Source organism: Rhinoderma darwinii, unplaced genomic scaffold (genome assembly GCF_050947455.1).
Source record: "Rhinoderma darwinii isolate aRhiDar2 unplaced genomic scaffold, aRhiDar2.hap1 Scaffold_523, whole genome shotgun sequence".
NCBI classification, from domain to species: Eukaryota; Metazoa; Chordata; class Amphibia; order Anura; family Rhinodermatidae; genus Rhinoderma; species Rhinoderma darwinii.
This window is the reverse complement of record NW_027464072.1, coordinates 265,463-278,988: the sequence shown is the minus strand read 5'-3', so window position 1 is coordinate 278,988 and position 13,526 is coordinate 265,463. Positions and strand designations below refer to the sequence as shown.

Below are 13,526 nucleotides of genomic sequence, written 5' to 3'. Positions count from 1 at the left end.
CCTTATGTGTTGACTAAAATCAGATTCCAAAAGTGTTTTTTCTCTTTGCCATTGTTTCTGTCTTTCTGAAGGGATCTCCCCTTTTAATCCCATTATTTCAACACCTGTTGGACAATGCATTTGTACAGTCATGTGTGATAATGAGCTCATTTATTAAATGCAATTAATGAATACATTGCCACCTCTTGTTGTGTGTGTGTGTGTGTGTGTGTGTGTGTCTTCTGTGTTTCTGTGTTTCCGGCATTTCACATTGGAACAGCTCATTCACCTTCCTTGTCTTCTCTCCGCCCTCCCTCCCTCCCTCCTAGGTAAGTTAAAGAGCTGCACCTGAGCCAGCCACTGATTGATGCAGCACCACAGTCAAATAGTGGAGTGGAGTGGAGTAGGGGAACAGCAAACAGCCATTAAAGCAGCCAGCCGCCTACCCGCCACAATGGACCTACCTGTGTACACTAGGTGGATGTGATGGAATGTACTGTCGTCCCTACATTTCAAGAAGAAGTAAGAATTGCAGTTGCAACAAACCCTTGCTTGCCTACAAAGAGAGCAGCAATTTGGATTTGTTACTATGTTACCTGGAAGAATAACAAACTGTGCAAGGATGGAGGTTGTAGGAGCAAAGAGAAGTTGTCTGTAAAGTTGGTGGATGCCTATTTTCCATTTTGCAGTCCCTTGTCTCCCTCTTGTGGCCTCCTGGAGGCAAATAAATGTGCAAAAAAAAGACAGCCTGGCGGCCGGCTGTTGCAGTGTTGCCCTCTCAGGCAACACTGAGTGACTGACTGAGCCTCACAGTCTTATATAAAGTTCAGACGGAACTTTGCACGTGTCATAGTGGAGCCCTCAGGATTCCAGAGCCAGCTTTCTGACATCATAATGGGGCCTGCCTCAGAGATAAAAGCCTGGGCCCAGGCAGTGTTGTTCAGTGCTGCTCAGCAGGCAGCACAGGACTGGATTAAAGCTGATACAAGGTGTGAAGGAACAAGGGGTGGCTGTGGGCATGCACTTGCTGCCGCTGCCAGTGTTTATCTGCATGGCAGGAGGGCATTTGGGCGTTGCCAGGAAGGCGTTTTTATGTAGATTCCTCCTCTTTCAGCACTGCATTGTGGTGCAAGCAAAAGAAGCAAATCCTGTCTGGCTTCCTCTCCGGCCTTTATTCACCTCCCGCTTAGTAGCTGTAAATGTGTGTGAGCCTGCAGGGCCCCATGGAATTGCCTAGGAGTAGGCTGAATCGCTGCAAGGGGTGAACAGCAGTATGGGACAGGCTCGGGCAAGGCAAGGGCCGCTCGGGTTATCGCTTCTCGGCCTTTTGGCAAGATCAGGTGTAGTATTTCTGCATCTGGTTTTGTTGGGAGGTGTCCGGGGTACCCTGCTCCTTGGCCTTGGGGGATCGTCTCTTTTCACAGAGAGACTTCACCCCCTTGCTGCTATTTGGGGAGTGGGCTTAGCCCCCGGACAACGAGTTGCGATCGCGCCTTACCCAAGAGGTCAACCGGCCTTGAGGCGTTTTTCTAAGAGCGTTCCGAGGGCGTTTATCGGGCTTCGTAGGTGTCTGGGGTACCCTAATCCTTGGCCTTGGGGGAGGGTTCCACTTAATTGTGGAATCTGAGCCCTTGCTGCTATAAGGGACAGGCTTAGCCCCCAGGCACTGAAAATGCCATATACATTTGGATTTGCATCCGGGGACACCCGGTTGCGCCAGTCCGTCCGCATCGAGGTGGAAGAAGGCCATCGCCAGCGGAAGAACCTTCGCTTCATTGTGGAGGTGATTCTGCTGGACTTCCTGGGGCTCAAGCGGGCGGACATCCTGTGTCTCAACGACCAGGAAAGCCGCGGTCGGTACACCGTATCCTTTACGGCCGCGGCATGTTGCGACAACATGCACAAAAGATTGTCTGATGCGGACCAGAGTGAGGAGCGGCTAAATGGACTGAACTTTTTATTCCTCTACGGGGAGGAAGAAGTCCCGCTCGTGATGTGCATGTTCAGTCCATTTGTCTCAGAGTGTGACATTGAAACCTTCCTCAGTCGTTACTGCAGGGAGGTCCGCTTCTCACATAAAATCTTGAACACCCAGAGCTTCTGGAATGGCAAAAGAAAATATTGGGTGAAGTTCCGCCAGGATCCCAATGGCATTGGAGGCTTACATCACCCACCCCAGAACTTTGCCATTGGGAAGAATCGAGGATTCCTATTTTACCCCCAGATGCCAATAGCCTGCCGGAACTGCTTGAGATATGGCCACACCAGAGAACATTGTGACCGGCCCCATGTGGTGCAGTGTAACAGGTGTGGCCAGGTTGGACACGTAGCGGCAAAATGCAGTTCCGAGGTGTTGTGCAATCTGTGCGGCATGACTGGGCATGCTTTTAAAGATTGCCCCCGCAGAGCGAAATCTGGGCCACCCAGACCAGGGCCAGAGCGGCAGTTTGCAACATGTGCAGACGCCGCTGGTAATGCCCCAAAACGAGCATTGACGACTGAGGGGTCCAGGCCAAAGTCCTTCACAGCTCCATCGGGGGGCCCACCGATGTCAGCCTCGAGGGACGGCCATAGGGATTCCACCGGGTCCAGGCAGAGCAGGAGGAATTCTGACTCTGCTGGACATAAGTTGACCGGCACCTCTGCAAACAGGTCCTCTGCTCCGCCTGCAGTGGACCCTGTTGAGGCAGTGGTTAGCGACAGGCGTCGTGGCTCCGTAGGTTCTGCAGTAGGACCTGACGCCTGTCCCAAGAGTGTGGGCATGGAGCGGAGACACTCTGTGTCAGACGAGGGCTCCATTAAGAAAACCCTAAAATATGCTGGATTGGAGCCTCGTTTTGACCATTTCCGGTCAACGGGGGGGTCGGAGCAAAGTTCCTCCACTGCGGTTGTGGAGGGGCTTGCGATGAAGGCTCCCCGTAAGCAGGCAAAGGTTGCCAAGAGTGATGGGACCTCACAGGCCCCTGTGCAGCTGCCCAGGAAGGACATCAGCGATATCTTCAGCCAGGGGCCAGAGATGGGTGAGAGCGACTTCGAGGAGATGGATAGGAGCCATTCTGCAAAGAGACAGCGAGAGGAAGAGGAGTCCGGAGTTCGGAGGAAAGCTGCCTATCGGAGTTCGGATGAGAGCAGTGTGGGGGTTGGAGCCGCCCACGTATCTGGCTCTGACCCTACCAACATCCAAGATTTATTGACCCCTCAAAAAGGGGGTCCAGACTCGCAGCTGATCTCCGAGTACGACTCTTCTGGTTCGGACCCTGACCTCAACTAAGACTATGTTGGTTCCTATCAAAGTCGCCTCACTAAATGTGAGGTCCCTAAAGAGCCCTGTCCGCAGGACTGCTTTATTTTCATTTTTAGAGACTGTGGACTTTGACCTTTGCCTGCTTCAAGAATGTGGAATCCCTAATGACTTGGAATATCAAGATTTAAAGATGGACTGGAAACTAGGCCCCTCAGTCTGGTCTGGTGGAAATGACTGTCGCTCTGCGGGGGTTGGATTGCTCTGCCGAGGTCGTTTTATCTCCATCCAAACAGTGACTGAAATCATGCCCGGCAGAGCTATTTTAATACATTTGCTTTTTAATGGAATTTTAATTCGTGTTTTAAACGTTTATGCCCCTCCTACCAAACAGGAGAGGGCAGAACTATTAGAGATTTTACCATTGTTTTGTGTTGGGTCTACCCCCCTGCTGGTGGGTGGTGATTTTAACTGTGTGCGAGATGGAGAACACCGGCAGGGTGGGGATTTTAATCGAAAAATTGACCGTACTTCTTACCTGCTCAAGAATTTTATTGGTGATTTTAAATTGAAAGATTGCTGGAGGGAACTCTTGCCTGCGGACCCAGGCCCCACCTGGTCCAATGGAAGAGTGAGCTCCAGAATTGATTTTATTTTCACTTCTAATAGTTTTATTCCCAAAAAATGTTTGCTTTTAACAAATATTTTATCTGATCACAAGCTCCTTTCAGTGCACCTGGAGCTAGAGGGAGAGCAAAAAGCTTGTAGGGGTCCCTGGAGACTAAACACCACACTCCTGGAGGACCCCATCATTAAAGAGGAGTTTGTGCGGACCTACCAGTGTTGGCAGTCCCATAGAGCGCCCAGTCAGCCTATGCTACACTGGTGGGAGGGCATTAAACCCAAAATCAGAGCTTTTTTTATTCGAGCAGGTAAGAAGAAAGCAAAAGAGAAAAAACAATGGTTTTATGTTCTTAATAAACGTTTACATGTACTTTTTAAATTGAAGGAGATTGGTATGGATGTTGATGATGATATCTTAAATCTTAAAGCTGAAATAAAATATGCCATAGAAGAGAAAGGGAAACAAATAATTTTTAATTCACATGTAAAGCACCTCGAGGATGGCGAGAAGTGTTCCCGGTTCTTCTTCAAAAAGGTAATGGATAAACGAGATGTCATTTTAAACCTTGAAGGAGAAACCACTATGGTCGGCATTTTAAATTCTGCTTTTAATTTCTACCAATCTCTTTTTAACAAGAAAAATATTGATCCTTCCTTTTTAGAACATGTTCTTAATTCCCTTGATGCCAAGCTAGATATTTTAGACCAGGAAGTTTTATCCCGTAATATTACCTTGGAGGAACTTTTATTTGCTTTTAAAAGTTTTTCTAATGGGAAAGCTCCTGGGGAAGATGGTCTGCCCATCGAATTTTATCATGCTTTTTGGGAAATTTTAAAGAATGACATGTTTTTATTGTATAAGGAAGTTTTTATTACTGAAGAGCTGCCCCCTTCCTGGAGGAGGGGGATTGTGTCCTTAATTTTTAAAAAAGGTGAGAGGGACCAGTTAAAAAACTGGCGCCCTATTACTCTTTTAAACGTTGATTGTAAAATTTTAGCTAAACTAATAACAATCCGTTTTAAACCTTTTATTCATAAATTAATCCATCCAAACCAGGTATGTGGGGTACCTGGGAGGTCAATTACTGAGTCCCTGAATATTTTACGTGACATCATTTGGTATTTTAAAGAAAGGGGTCAAAGCCTTGCTATTTTATCCTTAGATTTCGAGAAGGCTTTTGACCGGGTCTCCCATGAATATCTTTTTATGGTTCTTAAAAAGATGGCTGTTCCTGAAATTATTTTAACACGTATTAAGCTTTTATATCGATCCTGTTTTAGCCAAATTTCTATCAACGGATTTTTAACTAAAGGTGTTCCTCTTTTATCAGGGGTGAAACAGGGGTGCCCGTTGTCTCCGCTCCTTTTTATTTGTGCCATAGAACCTCTGTTCACCCTAATAAGAGATGATAAAGTCATCAGAGGCGTGCCCATACCTGGAGGAAGGGGGAACCAGGTAAAAATCCTAGGCTATATGGATGACGCCACCGTCCTATGCCCAGACGCCGCTTCTATGAGACGGGCATTGAGGAACACCGGCTTTTTTTGTGAAGCCTCTGGTTTTAAATTAAACGTTGATAAGTGTGACTGTTTTTATACTGGTGTATGGGATTCCTCTGTGACACCAGGAGTTAACATGCAGCAGGATCAGATAAAAATTTTAGGAATTGTTTTTAATCAAGAAAACGATGGGAGACCCAATTGGGATTCAGTAATTGCCAAAATGGAAAAAAAGGTTTTAATGTGGAATTTGAGAAATCTCACCATGGAGGGAAAAGTTTTAATAATTAAATCTGTTTTATTACCCATAATGCTTTATGTAGCTATGGTTTTCCCTCCAACAATTTTATATATTAAAAAAGTGACCAGGATCTGTTTTATGTTTTTATGGGGTTCCAAAATGGAAAAACTAAAACGTGATTTTATGTACAGATGTAAGGACAATGGCGGGAGAGATGTTCCTAACCTTTTTAACTTCTTTTACATTAAATACTTTTGCTTCTGTTTTAAAATATATAATTCTGATGGTATTTTTAGCTACTTTTTAAAGTACGCTACGGGCATGATTTTTAAACGATGGTTTCGTGTCCCTTTGAATTCTCCTGTGCTTCTGTGTCCCCCAAAACAATATGCGGTGCTCGAAAAAACTGTCAGGCTCCTAGGTCTCCAAGAATTGGAGCCTGACATATTGGGGGACCAGAAAAAAGTGTCACTCTCCTGTAGGCGGCAGGAGGATACACTGGCAGTTTCAAATTTCTCACAGGCAAGGTCCAAGGTGGTGTGGCGGAACGTTTTCGGGAAATTTATGGCAAATGTGCACAAGGACCTTGCCTGGGCAATCGTTCACCAGTGCCTCCCTACTCGTGAATTCCAGCATAGGCGAGGACTGGTGGCGAGAGCCAAGTGCCCGAGAGACAGGTGTGGTGACGACGAGACGATAATGCACCTGTTTTGGAACTGCCCATATGCACAGGAGGTTTGGAGGAAGGTAGGCCCATTGCTGAAATGGGCCTGCGGTCTTAAAGATCTTAAATTTGAATACGTGTTTTATGGTCTTTTTAACTGCCCAAGTTTTAAACAGCAAATGGTCTGTTGGATCATTTTAAACTGTTTTAAGAATGCCATTTGGAAGGTTAGGAACATTCTGCTTTTTAAACATGATTTTATTGACGTTAAAAATTGTGTGAAATATGCCCTAAGTGAAATGTATATTTATTATCTTAGGGACAAAAAGCAGCTAGGGGTAAAAGAAGCAACATCCATGTGGTGTTTGCAAATGTGGAATACCATAACATTGTAAATAAAAATGGTTTTATTCTTTTATGTCTTTTATGCCCTGTATAAATTTTATCCTGCTATTGTTCTGTACTTTTATTATAACATCTGTATTAATGGTCTTATTATTATTACTTTTGTATTCATTTAAATGTATGAATATTCATGTATTATGCTGTTGATTTTATCTTGTGGTTTCAATTTTAAAAAAAAGTCTGTAAAATATATTATTTTTGCCAATAAAAAACTTTGTTGAAACCTTATCTGTTCTTATCAGTTTAATATCTGATACGTCCCCTATCTGGGGACCATATATTAAATGGATTTTTAGAACAGGGAGATGGAAATAGAGCTTGCTCTGTCCACTCCACGCATTGACCTGGTATTGCAGTATTTCCAGGACCGGTGCACCCTTCCCTTATGTGTTGACTAAAATCAGATTCCAAAAGTGCTATTTGTGTTTGCTATTGTTTTTGTCTTTCTGATGGGATCTCCCCTTTTAATCCCATTATTTCAACACCTGTTGGACAATGCATTTGTACAGTCATGTGTGATAATGAGCTCATTTATTAAATGCAATTAATTAATACATTGCCACCTCTTGTTGTGTGTGTGTGTGTGTGTGTGTGTGTGTGTGTGTGTGTGTGTGTGTGTGTGTGTGTGTGTGTGTGTGTGTGTGTCTTCTGTGTTTCTGTGTTTCCGGCATTTCACATTGGAACAGCTCATTCACCTTCCTTGTCTTCTCTCCGCCCTCCCTTTTAGGTAGGTTAAAGAGCTGCACCTGAGCCAGCCACTGATTGATTGATGCAGCACCACAGTCAAATAGTGGAGTGGAGTAGGGGGAACAGCAAACAGCCATTAAAGCAGCCCGCCCGCCACAATGGACCTACCTGTGTACACTAGATGGATGTGATGGAATGTACTGTCGTCCCTACATTTCCAAGAAGAAGTAAGAATTGCAGTTGCAACAAACCCTTGCTTGCCTACAAAGAGAGCAGCAATTTGGATTTGTTACTATGTTACCTGGAAGAATAACAAACTGTGCAAGGATGGAGGTTGTAGGAGCAAAGAGAAGTTGTCTGTAAAGTTGGTGGATGCCTATTTTCCATTTTGCAGTCCCTTGTCTCCCTCTTGTGGCCTCCTGGAGGCAAATAAATGTGCAAAAAAAAGACAGCCTGGCGGCCGGCTGTTGCAGTGTTGCCCTCTCAGGCAACACTGAGTGACTGACTGAGCCGCACCGTCTTATATAAAGTTCAGACGGAACTTTGCACGTGTCATAGTGGAGCCCTCAGGATTCCAGAGCCAGCTTTCTGACATCATAATGGGGCCTGCCTCAGAGATAGATAAAAGCCTGGGCCCAGGCAGTGTTGGTCAGTGCTGCTCAGCAGGCAGCACTGGACTGGACTGGACTGGATTACAGCTGATACAAGGTGTGAAGGAACAAGGGGTGGCTGTGGGCATGCACTTGCTGCCGCTGCCAGTGTTTATCTGCATGGCAGGAGGGCATTTGGGCGTTGCCAGGAAGGCGTTTTTTATGTAGATTCCTCCTCTTTCAGCACTGCATTGTGGTGCAAGCAAAAGAAGCAAATCCTGTGTAGCTTCCTCTCCGGCCTTTATTCACCTCCCTCCCGCTTAGTAGCTGTAAATGTGTGTGAGCCTGCAGGGCCCCATGGAATTGCCTAGGAGTAGGCTGAATCAATCGCTGCAAGGGGTGAACAGCAGTATGGGACAGGCTCGGGCAAGGCAAGGGCCGCTCGGGTTATCGCTTCTCGGCCTTTTGGCAAGATCAGGTGTAGTATTTCTGCATCTGGTTTTGTTGGGAGGTGTCCGGGGTACCCTGCTCCTTGGCCTTGGGGGATCGTCTCTTTTCACAGAGAGACTTCACCCCCTTGCTGCTATTTGGGGAGTGGGCTTAGCCCCCGGACAACGAGTTGCGATCGCGCCTTACCCAAGAGGTCAACCGGCCTTGAGGCGTTTTTCTAAGAGCGTTCCGAGGGCGTTTATCGGGCTTCGTAGGTGTCTGGGGTACCCTAATCCTTGGCCTTGGGGGAGGGTTCCACTTAATTGTGGAATCTGAGCCCTTGCTGCTATAAGGGACAGGCTTAGCCCCCAGGCACTGAAAATGCCATATACATTTGGATTTGCATCCGGGGACACCCGGTTGCGCCAGTCCGTCCGCATCGAGGTGGAAGAAGGCCATCGCCAGCGGAAGAACCTTCGCTTCATTGTGGAGGTGATTCTGCTGGACTTCCTGGGGCTCAAGCGGGCGGACATCCTGTGTCTCAACGACCAGGAAAGCCGCGGTCGGTACACCGTATCCTTTACGGCCGCGGCATGTTGCGACAACATGCACAAAAGATTGTCTGATGCGGACCAGAGTGAGGAGCGGCTAAATGGACTGAACTTTTTATTCCTCTACGGGGAGGAAGAAGTCCCGCTCGTGATGTGCATGTTCAGTCCATTTGTCTCAGAGTGTGACATTGAAACCTTCCTCAGTCGTTACTGCAGGGAGGTCCGCTTCTCACATAAAATCTTGAACACCCAGAGCTTCTGGAATGGCAAAAGAAAATATTGGGTGAAGTTCCGCCAGGATCCCAATGGCATTGGAGGCTTACATCACCCACCCCAGAACTTTGCCATTGGGAAGAATCGAGGATTCCTATTTTACCCCCAGATGCCAATAGCCTGCCGGAACTGCTTGAGATATGGCCACACCAGAGAACATTGTGACCGGCCCCATGTGGTGCAGTGTAACAGGTGTGGCCAGGTTGGACACGTAGCGGCAAAATGCAGTTCCGAGGTGTTGTGCAATCTGTGCGGCATGACTGGGCATGCTTTTAAAGATTGCCCCCGCAGAGCGAAATCTGGGCCACCCAGACCAGGGCCAGAGCGGCAGTTTGCAACATGTGCAGACGCCGCTGGTAATGCCCCAAAACGAGCATTGACGACTGAGGGGTCCAGGCCAAAGTCCTTCACAGCTCCATCGGGGGGCCCACCGATGTCAGCCTCGAGGGACGGCCATAGGGATTCCACCGGGTCCAGGCAGAGCAGGAGGAATTCTGACTCTGCTGGACATAAGTTGACCGGCACCTCTGCAAACAGGTCCTCTGCTCCGCCTGCAGTGGACCCTGTTGAGGCAGTGGTTAGCGACAGGCGTCGTGGCTCCGTAGGTTCTGCAGTAGGACCTGACGCCTGTCCCAAGAGTGTGGGCATGGAGCGGAGACACTCTGTGTCAGACGAGGGCTCCATTAAGAAAACCCTAAAATATGCTGGATTGGAGCCTCGTTTTGACCATTTCCGGTCAACGGGGGGGTCGGAGCAAAGTTCCTCCACTGCGGTTGTGGAGGGGCTTGCGATGAAGGCTCCCCGTAAGCAGGCAAAGGTTGCCAAGAGTGATGGGACCTCACAGGCCCCTGTGCAGCTGCCCAGGAAGGACATCAGCGATATCTTCAGCCAGGGGCCAGAGATGGGTGAGAGCGACTTCGAGGAGATGGATAGGAGCCATTCTGCAAAGAGACAGCGAGAGGAAGAGGAGTCCGGAGTTCGGAGGAAAGCTGCCTATCGGAGTTCGGATGAGAGCAGTGTGGGGGTTGGAGCCGCCCACGTATCTGGCTCTGACCCTACCAACATCCAAGATTTATTGACCCCTCAAAAAGGGGGTCCAGACTCGCAGCTGATCTCCGAGTACGACTCTTCTGGTTCGGACCCTGACCTCAACTAAGACTATGTTGGTTCCTATCAAAGTCGCCTCACTAAATGTGAGGTCCCTAAAGAGCCCTGTCCGCAGGACTGCTTTATTTTCATTTTTAGAGACTGTGGACTTTGACCTTTGCCTGCTTCAAGAATGTGGAATCCCTAATGACTTGGAATATCAAGATTTAAAGATGGACTGGAAACTAGGCCCCTCAGTCTGGTCTGGTGGAAATGACTGTCGCTCTGCGGGGGTTGGATTGCTCTGCCGAGGTCGTTTTATCTCCATCCAAACAGTGACTGAAATCATGCCCGGCAGAGCTATTTTAATACATTTGCTTTTTAATGGAATTTTAATTCGTGTTTTAAACGTTTATGCCCCTCCTACCAAACAGGAGAGGGCAGAACTATTAGAGATTTTACCATTGTTTTGTGTTGGGTCTACCCCCCTGCTGGTGGGTGGTGATTTTAACTGTGTGCGAGATGGAGAACACCGGCAGGGTGGGGATTTTAATCGAAAAATTGACCGTACTTCTTACCTGCTCAAGAATTTTATTGGTGATTTTAAATTGAAAGATTGCTGGAGGGAACTCTTGCCTGCGGACCCAGGCCCCACCTGGTCCAATGGAAGAGTGAGCTCCAGAATTGATTTTATTTTCACTTCTAATAGTTTTATTCCCAAAAAATGTTTGCTTTTAACAAATATTTTATCTGATCACAAGCTCCTTTCAGTGCACCTGGAGCTAGAGGGAGAGCAAAAAGCTTGTAGGGGTCCCTGGAGACTAAACACCACACTCCTGGAGGACCCCATCATTAAAGAGGAGTTTGTGCGGACCTACCAGTGTTGGCAGTCCCATAGAGCGCCCAGTCAGCCTATGCTACACTGGTGGGAGGGCATTAAACCCAAAATCAGAGCTTTTTTTATTCGAGCAGGTAAGAAGAAAGCAAAAGAGAAAAAACAATGGTTTTATGTTCTTAATAAACGTTTACATGTACTTTTTAAATTGAAGGAGATTGGTATGGATGTTGATGATGATATCTTAAATCTTAAAGCTGAAATAAAATATGCCATAGAAGAGAAAGGGAAACAAATAATTTTTAATTCACATGTAAAGCACCTCGAGGATGGCGAGAAGTGTTCCCGGTTCTTCTTCAAAAAGGTAATGGATAAACGAGATGTCATTTTAAACCTTGAAGGAGAAACCACTATGGTCGGCATTTTAAATTCTGCTTTTAATTTCTACCAATCTCTTTTTAACAAGAAAAATATTGATCCTTCCTTTTTAGAACATGTTCTTAATTCCCTTGATGCCAAGCTAGATATTTTAGACCAGGAAGTTTTATCCCGTAATATTACCTTGGAGGAACTTTTATTTGCTTTTAAAAGTTTTTCTAATGGGAAAGCTCCTGGGGAAGATGGTCTGCCCATCGAATTTTATCATGCTTTTTGGGAAATTTTAAAGAATGACATGTTTTTATTGTATAAGGAAGTTTTTATTACTGAAGAGCTGCCCCCTTCCTGGAGGAGGGGGATTGTGTCCTTAATTTTTAAAAAAGGTGAGAGGGACCAGTTAAAAAACTGGCGCCCTATTACTCTTTTAAACGTTGATTGTAAAATTTTAGCTAAACTAATAACAATCCGTTTTAAACCTTTTATTCATAAATTAATCCATCCAAACCAGGTATGTGGGGTACCTGGGAGGTCAATTACTGAGTCCCTGAATATTTTACGTGACATCATTTGGTATTTTAAAGAAAGGGGTCAAAGCCTTGCTATTTTATCCTTAGATTTCGAGAAGGCTTTTGACCGGGTCTCCCATGAATATCTTTTTATGGTTCTTAAAAAGATGGCTGTTCCTGAAATTATTTTAACACGTATTAAGCTTTTATATCGATCCTGTTTTAGCCAAATTTCTATCAACGGATTTTTAACTAAAGGTGTTCCTCTTTTATCAGGGGTGAAACAGGGGTGCCCGTTGTCTCCGCTCCTTTTTATTTGTGCCATAGAACCTCTGTTCACCCTAATAAGAGATGATAAAGTCATCAGAGGTGTGCCCATACCTGGAGGAAGGGGGAACCAGGTAAAAATCCTAGGCTATATGGATGACGCCACCGTCCTATGCCCAGACGCCGCTTCTATGAGACGGGCATTGAGGAACACCGGCTTTTTTTGTGAAGCCTCTGGTTTTAAATTAAACGTTGATAAGTGTGACTGTTTTTATACTGGTGTATGGGATTCCTCTGTGACACCAGGAGTTAACATGCAGCAGGATCAGATAAAAATTTTAGGAATTGTTTTTAATCAAGAAAACGATGGGAGACCCAATTGGGATTCAGTAATTGCCAAAATGGAAAAAAAGGTTTTAATGTGGAATTTGAGAAATCTCACCATGGAGGGAAAAGTTTTAATAATTAAATCTGTTTTATTACCCATAATGCTTTATGTAGCTATGGTTTTCCCTCCAACAATTTTATATATTAAAAAAGTGACCAGGATCTGTTTTATGTTTTTATGGGGTTCCAAAATGGAAAAACTAAAACGTGATTTTATGTACAGATGTAAGGACAATGGCGGGAGAGATGTTCCTAACCTTTTTAACTTCTTTTACATTAAATACTTTTGCTTCTGTTTTAAAATGTATAATTCTGATGGTATTTTTAGCTACTTTTTAAAGTACGCTACGGGCATGATTTTTAAACGATGGTTTCGTGTCCCTTTGAATTCTCCTGTGCTTCTGTGTCCCCCAAAACAATATGCGGTGCTCGAAAAAACTGTCAGGCTCCTAGGTCTCCAAGAATTGGAGCCTGACATATTGGGGGACCAGAAAAAAGTGTCACTCTCCTGTAGGCGGCAGGAGGATACACTGGCAGTTTCAAATTTCTCACAGGCAAGGTCCAAGGTGGTGTGGCGGAACGTTTTCGGGAAATTTATGGCAAATGTGCACAAGGACCTTGCCTGGGCAATCGTTCACCAGTGCCTCCCTACTCGTGAATTCCAGCATAGGCGAGGACTGGTGGCGAGAGCCAAGTGCCCGAGAGACAGGTGTGGTGACGACGAGACGATAATGCACCTGTTTTGGAACTGCCCATATGCACAGGAGGTTTGGAGGAAGGTAGGCCCATTGCTGAAATGGGCCTGCGGTCTTAAAGATCTTAAATTTGAATACGTGTTTTATGGTCTTTTTAACTGCCCAAGTTTTAAACAGCAAATGGTCTG

At 45.9% G+C, this 13,526-nt stretch overlaps 1 non-coding gene across 1 annotated transcript; it reads left to right on the top strand.

The window, feature by feature from the left end:
* The first annotated feature begins 6,843 nt into the window (after positions 1-6,843).
* LOC142721878 (U2 spliceosomal RNA) lies at positions 6,844-7,035 on the top strand. The gene has a single exon (XR_012874234.1). It is a non-coding gene; the product is annotated as a U2 spliceosomal RNA (small nuclear RNA).
* The last annotated feature ends 6,491 nt before the right edge of the window (positions 7,036-13,526 follow it).